The sequence below is a fragment of the Schistocerca gregaria genome, chromosome 4 (genome assembly GCF_023897955.1).
Source record: "Schistocerca gregaria isolate iqSchGreg1 chromosome 4, iqSchGreg1.2, whole genome shotgun sequence".
Lineage (NCBI taxonomy): Eukaryota > Metazoa > Arthropoda > Insecta > Orthoptera > Acrididae > Schistocerca > Schistocerca gregaria.
This window is the reverse complement of record NC_064923.1, coordinates 173254087-173270303: the sequence shown is the minus strand read 5'-3', so window position 1 is coordinate 173270303 and position 16217 is coordinate 173254087. Positions and strand designations below refer to the sequence as shown.

Below are 16217 nucleotides of genomic sequence, written 5' to 3'. Positions count from 1 at the left end.
CAGTTGGTATGCCACAAGCACGCGAAAGGGAAATGTTCCGGCTACGAGTCCCGGTGTGGCACACAGCTATAATCTGCCACGACTTTTCATGTCAGCGCGAATTATGGTACAGAATGAAAATCATTCCGCAAATACTGAAATGCTAAAGTTCTTTTATCGTGTTCTGAAACGATGCGTACATTCTGTATTTCTGTAAATTGTCGCTCGTTGCCATTAATTCTCAGTCTTTTGTTGCTGCAATCAGGTGTGTATGTGTGTTACTTTCTTGTTAAGTGAACGTTAACTCCTGTTTTAATTCCTCTTTTGTTACTGGTAACTAACAGTTTTATCAATTACGTCGAATAATTTGACATACTTTGCTAACGTATAGTCCGTTTCCAACACTTGATAAACATATTTTTAATGAACTATGATGTAACTTTATAGAATCACGTGCCCTGTGCACTTGGCACAAATAAAGGCATTACTCTGTCACTACCACAGAGAAAGAAGGAACTGCCTACAGAGCTTGCACGAAGCTTAGCTTCGCTACGGCTCTAATGCTCTTCACTTCTGAGGGAAAATGATACGTTTGGCTGTCACGGCTACTGACACGCTACATCCACGTTTACATGTTACGCCAGTTAAAAGTCACTTAGAGACTATATTATAACCGGATATAGGATTTTCCTCGTTTCACGCCTTCCCCATCGTATTCTGAAGAGCTGCAGTATCATCGGGTACAGTTAAATATAGTGTGTCGCGAGAAGTACAAAACAGTACTAAAAAGATATATAGGGGAAAACATAACATTAACATTCGCTTTGTTTTTATGCCGTTCTCAGTAACCTTTTGTGCAAGATTTAACACACAGCTCGATAGGAATGTGTGTAGGGCATTGCTGGCGGCCTAGAAGTGGTAGTTTCTTCCAATTCCTCAAGAAGTCATCATATGACATTCGTTCCTGTAAGCTTTTAGTATTTTCACTAGAAATTCGTATCGGAGCAAAAGATGCTAATGCATTTTTCGAATTAATGCCTTAGACAGAAGTAATAAAATGAAATAAAATTTCCCATAGTTTCGTTTCCCAGCGTGGGGAGAGTTAGGACGCATATGACCCACTTGTTTGGTAACTACACCCGCAGTGGTAGTGAAATGAATGGTCTTCATATACTGAGTGGTTAACACTAACGTGCACCTACTTATGGAGGTCCAGTGCGAGTATTAATCATCATATGGTGGCGAACCTTCGTGGGAAGTCTAATGCATTAATATGTAACCGGTTTACGCTGGAAAAAATTTGTTCCAATTTTGTCCACCAGGTATCAATCTGACACGGTGAATGAAGAAAACGTATAGAAACGTTTCCATATGTAATGGATTAGAAACGGGACGCAGGTATAAAAGTGTAAACGAGTGAGAAAGACTAAATTTCTATTTTTTTATTAAATGCTGCTTTCACAATTTGTTCAGTACGAGTAGCAGAGACGTCCACTGGCTGCTGCATCGGTAAACTGACGTGATCAACTATTGCTCGCAGCATTTCCGGTGGAACCTGAGCAACATGTTCCTGTATATTGGCCTCTAGATCAGCTACCGTACAGAACGAATGTGTCCCTGGTAAAGGTTAGATATCCCACAGCTGAAATTCACATGGATCAGACCGTGTGGTCACGCAGGTTTTTGTGGTACGTTGCACTAAACAGGACTTACACTAAGCCAGCGATGTGAGTTGTTGTCCCATCTCGCATTAAAACAGTGGTTTCCTCGCAGTTATACTTGCTTAAAACAGTACATGCTGTCTAAAGAGTTCTTGATAACGTGCAGACTTCACGCTACACCCGAAAGGCCCTCTGTGTGTATTTTCTCCAAAGGAGAGAGGACCGACAGTAAAAATTCTTGTGAACAAACATCACACTGTCACGCTCAGTGAGACAATGGTTCTTCATGCATAACATGCGGTTTAACAGCACCCAATTTCGACAGTTCTATGTATTCAGTACATCCTGTAGTGTAAAATGTCCTTCGTCACTCGAGTCATGCCGGAAACCGACTAGCAAATTCAGAACGTTGCTGCGGATCATGAGTGAAACGTGTATTCTTATAGGGCCACTATCTCAGGAGTTCCACCCAATAATATCCAAACAGCAGTCACTGTACACAATTTATTAAATTGCCAATACTAAACTCATATAAATAACAACAATTTCATATAACTTACAGAACTTAACAAATGGTTAAAAGAATGAGATTTAAAAACAATAACGGTGGCTTGCCACCATAAAATCAAAGAACCTTTTACAATAGTGCTTTTGGAGTTTACCCAAAAGACAAAATCCAATAATAAGTTAACTTGGCATTACAATTTAAAATGATTTCTATTTTATAAAAAAAACTATTACAAAGATAATGGTGCTTGGCACCATTAAATTAAAGAAGCGCAACACACAACCAATAAATATAATAACAAAATAATAATTTGATACAACCAAAGGGCAAGGGCAACTCCCAGCGCAATCACAGACAAGCGAGCTCTCAACACTTCGGAACCTTCCCACTAGAAACGGCCCCCGAAATAAATCGCTAAGAGCTCCCCGATATGCCTCCTACTACTGCCCATCACTTACGCACCTTTGTTATGTTCTGTAACACACGACAGATAGTATCAACGCAAGGCAAAATTCTAAAATACAATATAACATCCCGACATCACATGATAACCACGGCGCGGTTAACTCGGGCGCTCTTAATAAGTGCCGGAAACCAACACTCAAATCTTAATAAACAATTCTCGCTTCTTAAAACAAAACAATAAAAGCAAAGCGCACATGAATAGTCAAACCACAGTCTTAGAAGTGCCTTAACGACACCAAACGCAACTATTCCATCAAGTTAGTAATAAATAACTCAGTGAGAAAAATACAGAACATACCACTAAATGCTGTTACACAACCAAATTGACGAGATTGTGTTGTTCAGGTCCCAGAAGACCACATATACCAAGCATCAGTAATTCACTATGTACATACTACACATAACAGCCCTTCTTAGGCAGACTTTACCTAACACATCAAATGCCAAATATACCATACATGGACACAACTCCGTGTATGACTCCAGTTGGCAAATAAATTAGTACCAACAAGTATGGTAACGAGCCACACACACAGCAAAATGTTCCAACAACGCCGTCCCACATCAGAATGAAGTTCAGAAATCGCTGCTGGAGCTTCCAGGGGAAAATCTGACGAGCCGACCGAGCCCACACCCTAACCTGGCAGACGACTCCAAAATTCAGCAACTAGTTGTCTCCGAGACATGGTATCACAGGACCCTACCGGACCTCCACATCAGAGAGGCACGCAGAACAAGTACGCCGACTCCAATTAATCACCACCGCATGGCCAGCACAGCGGCGAGTCGCCTCCGCCCCAGACCAATCTGCTCACATTGCGAGGCACAACAACCTTAGCGCTAGTCACTAGCAGGTCAGGCAGAGCCAACTTTACGTTCCGTGCAATACTCGGAAAACCCACCACCCTCTCGCTTTCCGCCGGCGACCGCGAACATACGCCAGCGACGTCATAGCAAATCGCCACCGGAGCGCAACCCGCACCAGGACAGTGAACTATAATCGATTACAGTGCACGCTCTGAACAAGATAACAGGATAGCGGTGAGTGCCATATCAATGAGGTTTCAGTTGCTGCATCGTCTGTATCATTTACGGGTATCAGTGTAAAATACCGCGAAAAATGTTCTGTAGTGTTGACCGTGGGATATACGATTCTCGTGGCACTGTACGATTACTAGCGCTATCCAGGGTACGTGCTGCATGGTCAGTTACAGTAACAACAACCTCCTCAATAGCTTCTAGTGGGACAGGATGCCATACTTTTCCAAGTGACACAACAAACTCACCCGTGTTTCAAATTTCATTATAACTGTCTTTAAATCTCCGCAAACGTGGTCTAGGTATAGCGTCTTTAAATCTCCGCAAACGTGGTCTAGGTATAGCGTCTTAGATTACTAATCAAAGCGTCTTCGCCCCCCCCCCCCCCCCCCACTAGTTAAATTTTTATTCATAATCAGCATTGGTGGACCTCATTCTGCCAGCGGCTTTGTCAAAGAGAGCAATGATCAAGGGGCATGAGGACGCAAAAGGAAATGGAAACCATTGCATTAAAACACATAACGTGTATCCACAAGACATGTAGCCTTGACTGAAAAAGTGTCACGATGATGTCTCCATTGTCACAAGATTCCGGAACGGTTCCCAACTCTGATCTCCGGGAAGGTCTGCAAAGGGGTTGGTGACCATGAGAAACAGATTGAATAACCGACGGAAGGATAACGTTGTACGAGTTGGAGCGTGGAATATCAGAATCTTGAACATATTACGGAAGCTACAAAATCGGAAAAGGGAAATTTATTGTCTCCATCTAGATATAGTAGTGGTAAGCGAAGTGAAATTGACATAAGAGAAGAATTTCAAATGAGATGAACCTAGGCTAATATAAACACGAGCAGAAAATGATATAAAGGGAGTAGGATTCGTTATGACTAGGAATGTAGGGCAAAGAGTGCGTTACTGTGAATAGTTCAGTGATAGAGTTGTCCTTATCAGAATCGACAGCAAACCAACATCGACAGCTATAGTTCACATACATATGTCGACGTAGCAAACTGAAGATGAAGACATAGAGAAAATATATGAGGATACTGTACAGGTAACACAGTAGGTAAAGGGAGATCAAAATGTAATAGTCATGGGGGACGACTGGAATGCAGTTGCAGTCGAAGGAGTAGGAGAAAAACGTTATAAGAGAATATGGCCTTGCTACAAGAAATGAGAGAAGAGAAAGACTAATTGAGTTCCGTAATAAATTTCAGCTAGTAACAATGAAAACTCTGTACAAGAATCACAGGAGGACGAAGTATACTTGCTAAAGGCCTGGTGATACGGGAAGATTTGAGTTACATTACATCATGGTCAGACAGAGATTCCGAAATCAGATTATTGATTGTAAGACATACCCAGTAGCAGATATAGACTCGGATCACAGTATAGTAGTGATGAAGAGTACGCTGAAGTTTAAGAGATTAGTCAGGAAGAGCCAATATGCAAAGAAGTGGGATAGGGAAGTACTAAGAAATGACGAGATACGCATGAAGTTCTCTAAAACTATAGATACAGCAGTAATGAATACTTCAGTAGACAGTACAGTTGAAGAGGAATGGCCATCTCTAAAAAGCGCAGTCACTGAAGGTGCAAAAAAAAACATTGGTACAAAGATGGTAACTGCGAAAAAACCATGGGTAACAGAAGAAATACTTCAGTTGATGAATGAAAGAAGAAAGTAAAAAACTGAATACAGACGTAAAAGTCGCTGTGGAACGAAATAAATTAGACGCTGACGAAATGGCTGCATCAAAAAGTGTAAAAATCGAAAAAGAAATGATTGTTACAACGACTGACCAACATACAGGAAAGTTAAACTAACCTTCGGTGCACATAAATACAAATTTAGGGAACCATCGGTGAAATTAAAAGCAAGGATGGTAACATTAAGGCCATAACGGTAATCCCACTGTTAAATGCAGAGGTGAGAGCGGATAGTCGGAGAGAATGCATTGAAGACCTCCATGAGGATAAAGATTGATTTGATGTGATGGAAGAAGAAACAGGAGTCGATTTCGAAGAGATAGGGGATCCAGTATTGGAATTTAAAAGAGCTTTAGAGGAGTTTTGATCAAATGAGGGAGAAGAGATAGATAACACTCCATCAGAATTTCTGAAGTCGTCGGGGGAAGTGGCGACAAAACGACTGTTCACTTTGGTGTGTGGAATTCTTGGATCTGGTGTTATACTATTTGACTTGACAAATATCACCTGTACAATTCCGAAGACGGCAATAGCTGACGGGCGCGAGTATTATCGCCCAATCAGTTAACAGCTCATTCATCCAAGTTGCTGACAAGAATAATATATAGACTAATGGAAAAGAAAATTGAGGATCTGTTAGATGTCGAGAGGGAATTCTGACGTTGCGGTTAATAATGGAGGCAAAATTAAAGAAAATGAAGACTCATTCATAGGTTCGGACAATTCATTTAACAATGTAAAATGGTCGAAGATGTTCGAAATTCTGTCAAAAATAGGGCCAAGCTATAGGGAGAGACGAGTAATATAATGTGTGTGTGTGTGGAATCCTATGGGACTTAACTGCTAAGATCATCAGTCCATAAGCTTACACACTACTTAACCTAATTTATCCTAAGGACAAACACACACACCCATGCCCGAGGGAGGACTCGAACCTCCGCCGGGACGAGCCGCACAGTACATGACTGCAGCGCAATAGACCGCTCGGCTAATCACAATACGTACAACAGCGAAGAGGAAATAATAAGAGTGGACGTCCAAGAAAGAAGTTCTCGGATTACAAAGGGTGTAAGACAAGCATGCAGCCTTTCTCCCGTACTTTTCAATCAGTACATCGAAGAAGCAATTATGGAAATAAAAAAAAGTTTCCGGAGCGGAATTAAAATTAAAGGTGGAAGGACGTCAGTGATATGATCTGCTGATGACATTGCTATCCTTGTTTAAAGTGAAAGAGAATTACATGATCTGCTGAATAGAATGATCAGTCTAAGGAATAGAGATCATGGACTGAAGGCAACTCGAAGAAAGTCGAAAGTAATGAGAAGTAGCTGAAATGAGAGCAGAGGGAAACTTAACATAGAGATTCATGGTAACGAGGTAAATGAACTTAAGGAATTCTGCTACCTAGGCAGCAAAATAACCAATGACGGATGGAGCAAGGAGAACATCAAACGCAGACTAGCAGTAGCAGAAAGGGTATTCCTGGGCAAGAGAAGTCTACTGGTATCAAACATAGGCCTTTATTTGACGAAGAAATTTCTGAGAATGTACGTTTGGAGCACTGCATTATATGGTGGCGAAACAAGGACTGTGGGAAAACCGGAACAGAAGAGAATTGAAGGATTTGAGATGTGATGCTACAGACGAATGTTGAAAATTAGGTGGACTAATAAGGCAAGGGATGTGGAGGTTCTGCGCAGAATCGGAGAGGAAAGCAATATGTGGAAAGCACTGACAATGAGAAGGGACAGGATAATAGGATATTTGTTAAGACGCGAGGGAATGACTTCCAAGGTCCTACAGAGGGTTGTAGAGGGCAAAAAATGTAGGGGAGGACAGAGATTCTAATACATCCAGGAAATAGTTGAGGACGTAGGTTGCAAGTGCTACTCTGAGAGGAAGAGCTTGGCACTAAAGAGGAATTTGATGGCTGGCCTCATCAAACGAATTAGAAAGTTACAAAAAAGAAATATTCATTTTGCACCTTGGCTCTCGTTTAGTTGACGCGATGAGCTGCCATCGGCGATGTTTCGTTTTCAAGTGATTAGTCATGACCTCGTAATTGGGCTCAGTGTACGATGTGGGGCCGCGCGTGGAAGTCGTGCGGTCTGAGGCGCCTTGCCTCGGTTCGCGCCGCTTCCGCCGTCGGAGGTCCGAGTTCTCCCTCGGGCATGGGTGTGTTGTTTTTAGCGTAAGTTAGAAGTTAGTTTAAGTTACATTATATAGGGACCGATGAACTCATCAGTTTGGTCCCGTAAGACCTTACCACAAATTTCCAAATTTATTCCAAATGACAAGATCTTTTTCATTACATGCCTGTTGGAGCATATCATGAGACACAGACATCGACCCCTCTACTCACATCTACATCTACATCATGCTCCTCAGGATAGTTAATGATGTGTTGCAGGTGGTACTTTTTGTACCACTTGCTGTTCCACGAGCGAATAGCGCGTGGCAAGAATTATTGTCTGTTAGCCTACGTATTTTCTTCTCATGGTCATTACCCGAGATGTATGTGTGGGGCAGCAATGAGTTGTCAGAGACTTCCAGGAAAGCGTTTCCTCGAAATTTGAGTAGTAAATCTCTTTGTGATGCACAACGCCTGTCTTGTAACGTCTGACAATAGAGTTTGTTAAGGATTTCGGGAACGCTCTCGCGCCAGCTAAACGGTCCCGTGACGAAACGCGCCGCTTTTCGTTTCATCTTCTCTATCACTCCTACCTAGTAGGAATCCTAAATAGATGAACAATACTCAGGAATTGGTCGATCAAATGCCTTATAAGCCACTTCATTTTCGGATAAGTTACACTTCCTTAATATTCTTTCCATGAATCTAAGTCTGGAATCTGCTATTCCCTCCATGTGTTTTTTTCGTCATTCCACTTAAGATTGCTCTGGATATTTTGGGGTGGATACTCTTTCTAGAGTTTTTTTATCAATAGCGTAGCTGCACAGTATTGGATTTATTTTCCTTACACACTTATGTTGTGAAACGGTTTCAGCACAAAGCAGGTCGACCCTTGGTAGATAACAAAAAAATGTAAAAATTTCTCCTGTACTGTTTACAGTCCTGTACTATTTTCAACCCACATCTGCGAGGTTGTTGAAATGTTGCCGTAAACAGATTAGCCAAATAAGTAAAGTCTGGGTTAAAATCCAGGGCAGATATGAATTCACCAGAGATTACAGTAAGCCCAAATGGGCTAAATGACAACTCCAGCCAGAGGATATGAATACGCTGTACTACATGGTTTCCTCCTGTAATGCCAGGAAATCTCAAATCGACACTAGTGAGGTATTCAATGCCAAGAAACTCTTGTAAGTGCTCTTCGGTATTTTGCTGTCTCGTTCATACATGTATGTTAAATTTACTAGTTCTTGACCATCCAAGAATAGGTCCTCTGCTTTCGGTTCCATGAGTAATGGACTGTAATAATGATTGTCCGATGGTTATATACGAGAGACAGTCAATATATAATGCAGCACTTTTTTTCTGAAAACAGGTTGATTTTATTCAGGATTCCAATACATCATATGATGCCCTGATCTTTTGGCTATCAAACCCTACCTTTCAATATAATCTCCTTTCAATATACGGCCTTATGCCACCTTATTTGGAGGGCTGTTTGCCCGCACACAGTACCAGTCTACTGGTCGATGTTTAAGTCAATGTCTTGCTGCATCTGTAACCTCCCCATAATCCACGTACTGCTTCCCACAGAGTGCATCCTTCATTGGGCGAAACAGAGGTAGTTGGATGGTGTAAGATCCAGGACGTTGAGTGGACAACAGTCCAATGAAATTTTCTGGCCTATGATTATTGCATGAAGCCTCTTGTACTGACGATCCACAGACATCATAAGCTGGATCGAAATGAAGCTAAGTGCGTTGTGTAGGACCTGGTGTTTGTGAAGATGTAAAATGCTTTGGTGATTTGCCTGAATATCATTATAAATAAAGAACCCTGATTCACCCCCCCCCCCTCCCAAAAAAAAACCTAAACACTTATCTTGCCAGAAGCTGAGAAACTGTGTGTGTGAAATCTTATGGGACTTAACTGCTGAGGTCATCAGTCCCTAAGCTTACACACTATTTAACCTGAATTATCCTAAGGACAAACGCACACACCCATGCCCGAGGGGGACCCGGCGGGACCAGCCCCACAGTCCATGACTGCAGCGCCCTAGACCTCTTAGACCCCTTGGCTAATCCTGCGCGGCAGCTGAAAAACGATTGGTGTTGCAGTGCTCAGGGGTATTCTGGGATGGTCTCTGTGGGAGGCACGCCTTTACGTGTCTGTGAGTCACAGCGGCACTAGAAGAAGTTCATTTTCAATTTTGTTACGGAAATGGAAATGCCGTGTGGCTAGGGCCTCCCGTCGAGTAGACTGCTCACCTGGTACAAGTCGTCCGAGTTGACACCACTTCGGCAACTTCGGTGTCGATGAGGATGAAATGGTGATGATAAGGACAACACAACACCCAGTTCCTGAGCGGAGAAAATCTCCGACCCAGCCGGGAATCGAACCCGGGACGTTAGGCATGACATTCCGTCGCTCTGACCACTCAGCTACCAGGGGCGGACATTGTTGTTATGATGAAGATGCTGAATTTGTTTCTTCATTTTCACAGCTGTGTGCTCCCGGTCAGGACATGGGAGATCTTGCATGTTGTCATCACCTTGTTTCAATGATGACAGACACCTCACCCTCTGATTCACCACGATTGGGTTCACTGCCAGTTTCTCCATAGACATTCTTCAAGTGCCTTTAAATATTTCCAATCATCTGGTTTTCTGGCAAAGAAAGGTGAACGGCAGCTCTCTGCTTGGAACACACCCTTGTTTTATATGCCACTTTGAACACTATGAATAGTGCTGCCATCCACTGGAATTTCATGGAACTACGGGGGTTGAAGCGGCGATATTCTGCGATGTTCCACAACAGACGTCAGATTCTTTGAACCGAAACTGGCCGAGAAAGAAATGTTTTGCATTACTTATTGAATGACCCTAATAATTCCCCATTGGAACTTTCTCCTAATCTCACCGTCTTTGGCTGATCTTAAGGCCCAGGGAATTTCGTAATGCCTATTGCACGTTCTAAAATGACACACATGTCCTTTGATTATTCCAGGCCTCTCTTCAAAAACTTGCTCGTAATTTTTTACAAGTTGTGACAGTAAAAATCTGCTCCATGGTTGTCGAGGTTGAGGACTCTACGAGTTTAGCGCTAATCTGTTCACAAATTAGTATGATCTATCCATTGATAGGTACCTCTTTTTTGTGTTAGCCATTCCCCTTCTTGTAATAGAATTGCCAATCCTCAGTAATACTTTCCATGGATGTGTTCCTTCATTAAGATGGGTGTTGTGGTCTGGGCTACATTGGTCGAAAATGTTAGCTTGTCAACAGCAAAGTCAATATCTGTAGCCTTCCCTTAGAGACAGTCGAGGTCTAATATGCAATCAAAGACAAAATTTGGCAAAAGCAGACAACTGTAGAATCTGCTTCTAGTACCCAGAATTATTTTTAGTTGTGTTTGCCGTGAATGTCCCATAACAGCATCTGTTATTCGACATTTCGCTGCTGGAAGAGTAGGTATATTCGCTCTTTCCTTACTTCTTTGGAGCAGAGCTAAAAATACGGCAGTAATGTATGTATCCATGGTTAGGCCTTTGATCTCAATCTGGATTGAAGGTTGTGGAGTCTTTGTTGACTTCACATTACATGGATGCAGATTCTGAGTTAGTTCCTTCTGTATCCTTCCTACATTAACATTACCAATCCATCACTCCTAGTACTATTATAGCCATTGTTACTATTTCATACTAAAATGTTGGTGTGACAGACAGTCATTTTAATTAAATGTTGATAGTTGGGCAAGGCCGAATATTCTTCATCACTTCTGTCGTAATTGATGGGTTATTTCTCCAGATGTTATTTATATTAGAAGAAAGCTGGTGGTTTTGCTGGTAGCGATTATTGCTGGAACTTGCTTGATACCTCGCATTAAATCTCTGTACGTACTTCTTATTGTGGAAGCAATTATTTCTGTTAGCATTGTCGTTCTTGTTACTGTTGTTCTGGTCCATAGTATTAAACACTATGTTGTATGGAGTCGGTCTATTTTCATTCCAATATGACCTGTCACACTGTGAAGAATTAAACGTTCTCACGTGGTTCTGACTACTTGCATATGGTTGATGGTTGTACGAGGTTCCACTCGATCTTCGGTCTTCCTATAACCCTTATGTAAATTATCCATAACAGACAAGAATTTCTCCACACTTTATTCATCAATGTCAATCAACTTTTCCCTAGTGTCAATCGGCGGCATTTACTTCGGAATTCGAAGCAAATCTTTATTAGTAAATGGCCCATTCCAGTAACACTTTTTATCTACAAGTTTTTCTGATTATCTGCACAGCGTGCATTGCCTCGGATTGTACATCTTCGGACTGAACACCTTCTTGAGCAAACGTTGCTGAACTGCTTCGACCAGCATTTCTCAATTAACTTGTTGTCATACTCTTCATGCGTGCTATAGAATTCGGCCGCACGAAGCACCCTACAGTCTTGTATGAATCCACTCGAAGAACCTTGCTTCTGCACATCAATTTACAGGCGTGACTATCTTCCTCTAAAAGCACGAATAAACACAAGTGGATAGGTAGCTTTCTTTTCAGGGGTAAACATGTGAAATTGCCTATGTTTTCATCAACTTTTCCTCTGTCGGAAGCAAGGCACAATGATGGTCTGAGCTCCTCAGTAAAAGAAACTGTAGTGACATGTTCGGCTTGAAACTATCTGGCAGATTAAAACTGTGTGCCGGACCCAGATTCCTACTCGGGACCTTTGCCTTTCTGCGGGCAAGTGCTCTACCAACTGAGCTACCCAAGCACGACTCACTCCCCGTCCTCACAGCTTTACTTCTGCCAGTACCTCGTCTCCTACCTTCTAAACTTCGCAGGAGAGCTTCCGGTACGTTTGGAAGGTAGGAGACGAGGTACTGCCAGAAGTAAAGCTGTGAGGACGAGGAGTGAGTCGTGCTTGGGTAGCTCAGTTGGTAGAGCACTTGCCCGCAAAAGGCAAAGGTCCCGAGTTCGAGTCTCGGTCCGGCACACAGTTTTAATCTGCCAGGAATTTTCATATCAGTGCATACTCCGCTGCAGAGTGAACATCTCACTCTGGATGTTCGGCTTGTTAACATTTGGTTATTGTGCCAGTTCGTGAAACAGCAAACACAACTAAAAATAATTCAGGGTAATGGAAGATCTTTCAGTTGTCTGTTTCTGCCAAATTTAGTCGCTGTTACTTACAACAAATTGATTGCCGTGGAATCCCCCTTTTAAACCCATTAAGTCGCGATTAACCGCTTCTACACACTGACTAAGCTCATTGTGCCACTGAGAAGATTTTCCGGTGATCTGAGTCTAAAACTCAACGTCTCTGCTACTTATTCATTCAGTTTATCTTTCCTTAACTTAACAGCCTCGACAACAGTGAGAACTCCCTCATGTACCTTAGCAGCAGGCTGCTCGTCTTTTCGGTTCAGGCGCGTGTGAAACTCTGGATATAGTTTAGCTTTCTGTTCACTATTGAACTCCACAGAAGCTGTGTCATAATCGAGAGTCATTCTACCCTCTACAGAAAACGCTAAGGTCGAATAATCTTGCTTGGCATACATCGTTTCACCATTTGAAGTTTGTACACCGACGACACTGGGAAATCTCTTTCAACAATGTAGAACTCAGCTGCGAGAATTCTTCCATCTTCGTCTTTAAGGCATTTTCATTAAATTCCCTTTACAGGTTTTTGTGCTGATTTAATGTCTTTATGTAAAACATTCTGAAGTAATTGCAGTTACTTTGATAATTCACACTTCAGTTTCTCTGTTAGTGTCTGTTTTAGCCCTTCTGATAATTCTTGCTTTAAGACTTATGATAATTCTGTTTAACAGTTAGGGCTGCCAGCACAACTCTTGTTTTAGCTGTTGCGATTTTTCTTGTTTACAACTTTTCTAATAACGTCGAAATAGTTCACCGGTGAACAGCAGGGTGTTAGTGTGCACAGGGCATAATATTTCTGCAAACGACACGTTGCTGTCATCAGGTGAGCTGATGAACTAACTGGCGAGGTCCGGTGCCGCGCCTTTATCTCCTCCCACCCTCTCTTTGGTCGGTAGCCCCTTCTGTTGTGGGCGCTCTATCTACTGTCTCTTCCATGTGGTGATAGGACGAAGGTGTCACCTACATAACGGAAGAGAGATGTGTGTTTTTAATAGGCTGATTCAAGGGTTCCCACCTCGAACTACTCCGTATACACATTGGCGACAAACGGTGAAAGTGGGTTCCCCACTGTTACACCTCCCGTCTGCTCGTACTAGCCACCGTCGGAAAGAAACTACGTGGACGTCAAGAAGCCTCTGCGTGAAATTTCTGGCCAATGAGTTCTAAGGGTTCTTGTAAAGGCTCTCTGGTAAAAAGAGAGACAACATCGAAACTCACAAGGATGTCGGTATCTTTAAGCTTAAAGTTGTTAACAAGTCCCACGAAATCCACAGAGTTACCAATGTGATGTGAGCAGTTCCAGAAGTAAGGGCTAAGCAAATCGTTTACGTACTTAGCGAGTAAGTATTTTGCGTAGTTCTTGTTGTTGAACGTCTAACATTTCTTGTATTTTCCACAACATTTGGATAAACGGATACTGCTATTACTGTTCTGTTGCGACATGTACTTCGCTGTTCACCGCCTACTCAATACTAGTTCTGCTCGGTAGTGCCATGTCGTACTGTTTTCACGTCAACACCACATCAGAATATTCAAACCGAAAACTCCTACCAGTTTCTTCCAACTTATAAGAAATATTGTACCCGATCTTAATAAAAGACGGCATTATAAATAATAATAATAGTAATATGGTGAATTGTTCCCCCACGGCCGGCCCGAGTGGTCGAGCGCTTCTATGTGCTTCAGTCTGGAACCTCGCGACCGCTACGGTCACAGGTTCGAACCCTGCCTCGGGCATGGATGTGTGTGATGTCCTTAAGTTAGTTAGGTTTAAGTAGTTCTAAGTTCTAGAGGACAGATGACCCCAGAAGTTAAGTCCCATAGTGCTCAGAGCCATTTGAACCTTTTTTTTTTTTTTGTATCCACACGCTGTCAACACCCGCAAAAAAAGATAAAAAAAACTTAGTTAAATCTAACTACTGAAGGAAGACGCACAACTTACAGACTGTCTCGAACTGTCCAACAAGAACCTTTGTACTAAGAAGCATTGACAGGCAAGACTTAACCAGTGTCGAAATATTTCGCAGCCCTGGCTATAGACAATCATATCTCGTTCCCATACTCGTTCTGATTTGGTAAACATTGCGTAAAAACAAAAATACAGTCATTAATTCCTTGTTCTAAAAATTATAAAGAATATAAAATACTTATAACATGAGGTGTATTTCTCACTAGTCAGGCAGCGAATGATTGGACTGAAGTGTCCAACATATACAACTCTCACAGTAATTACATCAGTTTCAAATCTTTAAATAAATGAATCTTCGTTTTTCACGACCTTCCTGAAACGATAACAGTAATAATAAAAATAGGTTAGTTATGGCCGGTGGACAACAATTGGTGCGCTGTTTCTCCAGACTTAGCGGCGTACAGGAATACAATTGACCTTTTACTACAGGCTCGTATGCACAACTGGTGTTTCCCTATCACGGCCGTGCATCTATCTAAGACCTTTATGACTGATTGGTGCAATGTGTTAGCATAGAACTGAAATTTAGTCTTGCTAGCAGCGGAGCAATAGAGACATTTATTAGGTTTTCAATTCTTGCAACCACATTACCGCATTACAACTCCTTTCCACACTTCAACGTAATACTTAACACAAAAACGAATATCTCTATTACACAACTCAAGTCATTCTTAGGCCAATGTGGTATCCATATATCAAGAGTTAACCATAGATCAAAAGCAAAGAGTAAATATCGCATGGAGCATCAATAACAGTCCGGTCCCAAAGTTTATTACATCTCTGCTCAGCAAGTAGCTTTACTCTAGTTCTTAATTACTATCACTGTTCGTTTTATATGAGTGTGAACAGCAGTAGAATTTGGTCATGAATGGATATAATATGGAAGCCTTCGAATTTGACTGCAGATCACCAAAAGTAGTGACTGAGAGATTCTGACGGCAGAACGGTACCTCATTAGTATCCTAATCCTTATGTGTTACCTCCCAGACTATAGTATCTTTGTGCCGATATTCAGCAGGGTGTTGCTCGTCTACCCGTAGCACATGTTTCTGTGAGCTGTAAGTATGACGTTGGTGTACTCCAGTGGCCTATGAGACTCTCAGATGTTCCAGCAACGGGTGTGGGGACAACTCAGACGTGAACTCTGTCCCATTTCTGAAGAAACGGTCCATACCAGTTATACTTTTATTTAAAATCACAATCAGTTTCAGCCTCCGTGCTATTTACACAGTATCAAACAGCAAAGTACAACATGATTAGTAAAATGGTAGAAATAAGCGTCGCGGGCAAGAGAAGAAATACTTCAGTAGATCTGTGAAAGAAAGGAGTAGAAAAATGTTCACGGAAATTCAGGAATACAGAAAGACAAGTCGCAGAAGAAAAAAAACTGCTTAGGAAATGCAGGGAATTTAAGAGGAAAGGATTGCATGATTAATGTGAAGAAATCGAAAAGAAATCATTGTCGGAAGGACTGACGCCACATGTTGGAAAGTCTAAATAACCTTCGATGAAATTAAAAGGACGGGTGATAACATTAAGAGCGCAACAGGAATTCCACTGTGGAAAGCAGAGGAGAGGGCGGATAGGTGGAA

The 16217-nt window shown here is 41.9% G+C and overlaps 1 protein-coding gene and 1 non-coding gene across 2 annotated transcripts in view; both read left to right on the top strand.

Annotated features, from left to right (window-relative positions):
- LOC126267526 (synaptogenesis protein syg-2-like) overlaps nt 1-16217 on the top strand; it is a 973159-nt gene that overhangs the window by 22482 nt on the left and 934460 nt on the right. The gene's annotated exons all lie outside the window — the stretch shown is intronic.
- Nucleotides 12415-12489, top strand: Trnal-caa (transfer RNA leucine (anticodon CAA)). The gene has a single exon. It is a non-coding gene; the product is annotated as a tRNA-Leu (tRNA).